Source organism: Pinus tabuliformis, chromosome 2_1 (genome assembly GCF_031772625.1).
Source record: "Pinus tabuliformis cultivar Carrire ecotype Pingquan chromosome 2_1, CPIR1, whole genome shotgun sequence".
Lineage (NCBI taxonomy): Eukaryota > Viridiplantae > Streptophyta > Pinopsida > Pinales > Pinaceae > Pinus > Pinus tabuliformis.
In genome coordinates this window covers 631,208,921-631,213,228 of record NC_142299.1, presented here as the reverse complement: position 1 = coordinate 631,213,228, position 4,308 = coordinate 631,208,921, and the positions used below count along the sequence as shown (strand labels likewise).

At 34.9% G+C, this 4,308-nt stretch overlaps 1 pseudogene; it reads left to right on the top strand.

The window, feature by feature from the left end:
• Nucleotides 1-1,610: 1,610 nt before the first annotated feature.
• On the top strand, nt 1,611-2,948 carry LOC149202142 (magnesium-chelatase subunit ChlH, chloroplastic pseudogene; annotated as a pseudogene).
• The last annotated feature ends 1,360 nt before the right edge of the window (nt 2,949-4,308 follow it).

The window sequence follows — 4,308 nt, the reverse complement described above, 5'->3', positions numbered from 1 at the left end:
GGTGCCAAGAAAATCCTCGTCTTTTGATGTTGTTTTGATTATTAATTTTTAAATCAAATTAGCATCGCATAGCCTAACATTTGTGTTTTGCAGTAAGAGATAAAATTATTGTGGGTTTTGTGGTTGCAACATACTGGGTTTCAATTGTGACATATGTTGTTTTGTAGAAAATATACAAGCATGTTCTTCAACTTAGAGCAAGGGAGGAAAATTCATTGGAGTCTAAACCAGAATAATTTTTAATACTTGTTGGAGACATTCCTCATGTACCAACTGAAAACCCACAGAGAACAATTGGACTCCATCTTCCACTAACAACATCTCTAGTTGTAGAAAAATAGTGATAATCAATGTCAGGATGACTTGGGGTAATAGCATGGCCATTCTATAATTGTCAACAAGCCATGGGATTCAATCCCTAAAACCAATAGATCTTCCTACCATGCCTACTCTACGTGAAGACCACATGCTCTGCACCTCATCAACCATGTTTAGCTACTAGAAGCTTCTCACATTGGAATTTTAATGAGAGTTTCTTTTTTTCTAAATGGACCTTTGAATTCTTTGTCAACATGAATAACCAATCAGATTTGTTGCACCACCTCTTAGGCTGAAATCACAACTACTCCATAGAGATGAAATACCAAGTTCAGAAGAATACACCTTCATCATTGTACTATTGACAAGACAATCTCAAATTGTACATTTGACAATGCCTTGAACAACACTTACTACTGAACCCAAAATTCAAGTAGCATTTCATGCTCAATCTACTATTGCATTATTAGAAGTCATTGAAGATCTATTTTTTGAATATTACTCAAGTCTAGTTAACATTTCACAACACTAACAACATATCTAATTGTAGACAAATAGTGATAATGAATGATATGATGGCTAGGGGTAATAGCATGGACATTCATATAATTGTCAACAAGCCACGAGATTCAATCCCTGACATGAACAGATCTTCCTCCCATGCCTACTCTATGTGGTGACAACATGCTCTGCACCTCATCAACCATCCTTGTCTAGCTACTAGAAGCTTCTCACATTGACATTTTAATGATGGGAGTTTATTTTTTTCTAAATGGACCTTTAAATTCATTGTCAACATTAATAATCAATCAAATTTGTAGCACCACCTCCTAGGTTGAAATCAAAACTACTCCATAGAGATGAAATACCAATTTCAGAAGAATACACATCTTCATCATTGTACTGTTGGTAAGACCATTGGTTGGACTATTAATATTGGTCTTAATATCAAGATTATTAAAACCAATTTTGGTAAGACTATTAATATTGGTGGAGTGTTTCTTGTATGATCCAATAAAAAAGAAATCTCTTGTAGATGTTGTGGTTTCCTTGACTAGATTTACACTTGTGGGTGGACCTACTAGATAGGATCATCCTCGTGCTATACAAGATTTTTCCAAGCTTGATGTTCCCTACATTGTGCCCTTGCCACTAGTGTTCCAGACTATAGAGGAATGGATAATTAGCACGTTGGGATTTCATCCAATTCAAGTTACATTGTAGGTTTCTCATCCTGAGCTTGATGGTGGTTTTCAGCCAATTTTTTTTTTTTTTCGGGCTGTGATGCAAGAATGGGTAGGTTTTGTTGTTTTTCTAAACACTGTTTCATAAAGTTCATCAATTAGATAATCTCTCTAAAATTGTTAACCTTGTTGTGAAACCCATATTATCATTACATCAATGTCTCAATACCAAAATAGGGCCATGGTACCATAGAAATATGTAGGATAAAAGTTTCTCTCTACCCATTGCAAGGTTCTTTCGAAGTGGCTGTAAAAATTTGTTTCTAACTTATTTATATTGATGTGTAGGTAAGTCCCATGCACTTCATAAGAGTTTTTAACATCTCTGGACAAGGGCTATCAAGTGGGCTCAACTAAAGCGAATAACAAAGGTGATCATGTCAAAATGCCAATTTTTTTTTCATGTTACAACCTAATGAGATAATTGAAGTTAGTTATACTGATAGTCTTCATTGATGCAATATATTATTACTTACATTCTTGAAGGAGGATAAAAAAATAGCCATAACAAAATTTAGCTTCCCACCCAACGAAGGCAATGTTGGCACTGCAACCTACCTCTTGTTCTCTTGAATTTTCAATGTATTACAAGAACTAAAGAAAGATGGCTCTAATGTAGAAGGTTTTCCATATACTTCTGAAGCACTAATTGAAGACATAATTCATGAAAAAGAAGCTAAGTTCAACAACCCAAATCTTAATATTTATTACAAAATGAATGTGAGAGAGTACCAACCGCTCATACCTTATGCTAAGGCTTTGGAAGAAAACTAGGGCAAGCCTTTGGGGAAATTTAATTATGATGGGGAGAACCTACTTGTATATAGAAAAAAGTTTGGCAATGTTTTGATTGGAGTGCAACCGAATTTCGAATATGAAGGCAACCTAATGAGGCTTCTTTTCACAAAATCAACAAGTCTGCACCATGGATTTGTTGCTTATTACTCATTTTTGGATAAAATATTTAAGGTCGATGTTGTCTTTCATTTTGGAACTCATGGATCCTTTGAATTTATTCCTGGAAATAAAGTGGGGATGAATGATGTGTGTTACCAAGACAGTTTTATAGAAAATATCCCCAACATATACCACTATGTTGCAAACAATCCTTCTCAAGTTGCTATAGCCAAACGTTGTAGTTATGCAAATACAAGTTACCTGACACCTCCAACAGAGAATGATGGCTTATACAAAGGTTTAAAACAACTGAGTGAACTCATAGCTTCATACTAGTCACAAAATGACAGTGGGATAGGCACACATATAGTAAAAATTATCATTAGTACTGCTAAACAATGCAACCTTGACAACGTACTTGAACAAATATTCTTGATCATGATGAACCAACTAGAACCATTAATCATTTTTGATAGTCTGTTCTCTTAATATAAGTTTTATCTTTCTTTATCTATCTAAAATTTTCCATATATGAAAACGACCAGGTTATGCAGTGCCTTAGTTGCCAAAATTTGTCTGAGTCATTTCCCCAGACACATAGCTTGGCATCCTCTTATAAGTATTCGATACTCAGATTGGAGTTTTATGTGGAGAGAAAGTTCAAGAGTGATATGGTTTATAAAGAATTAAACATGAAGCAAAGTTGAAGTTTTAGTTTTGAGAGGACTTTCATGTAGATAGATTATCTCTAGACACTGATCAAAGTTTAATACAAGGGATTTGAGGTTTCCTTACATATTTAGCTATGTTGAAATGAATTGGAGGGAACAAATTGAAATGGAGTAGTTACTTTTGTTATTCATTTCTCTAAGCAACACATAGGGTGGTTGTGATTCTTATTTTTATAATTGAGAATTTTTTTCCACACACATTACAGGGAAACAAGATTTACTCCATTGAGCAAAGATTATTGAAATGGATGAAAAAGTGGAGAGGCCAACTGAAAACACCAATGTTTACAACCACGATGGCTTTAAACCCCAGGCTATCGCAAATGAGGCATTTTTACAATCAGGGCAGGGGATAGCATGTGAGTTAAACTTTATTCCATCAAATTTAAGTAATATAATCTTTAATTAAAACAAATAGAGGAATGTGCATTGCAAATCACTCCTTGCAAACTGGTGAGGAATTTTCTCTGGAATTTTCATAGGAAGAATCAAGGATCCAAAAGGGACCTGGTTTTCAAAAGGTACTAGTTTCGAAGGTGAATTTCCTTGAGGCTAACCTTTATGTTTATGAGGATATAACATACATACTTGGCATAGGTCGAACAAATTCGGGTATAAATTTTGAAATTTCTATGTGGGAAATAGACAAAGGAAACTTGAATGATTTTAGGAGCAACTTGAATCCGACATATGCTGAATATTTCCAAGAAATGAAAACTTCCCACTATGTTGATGATGGTATGTATCAAGTGGATAGAGTATTGGTTACTCATTCTTCTCGGAAAACTAGACTTCAAAAAATGTCTTCATACTCCACATATCAATCTTACCTTTCAGGGACATCAAATGATTCTCCCTCATGGAAGGTAATTTTCATGTGCATATTTGGAGGAACAATCCTACCCAGGAAAAGCGATGGGAAGCTTAGGTATGTGGGGGGCGAGACCTGCATCATCAATGTGCATAAGGATATTAGATATGAGGAACTCATGCACAAGATTAGAGACATTTATGGCCCGACTCTTATTTTGAAGTATCAACTACCTAGTGAGGATCTTGATGCTCTTGTTTCCATTACCTCTGAGGAGGATCTTGATAATATGATGGAAGAATACAAA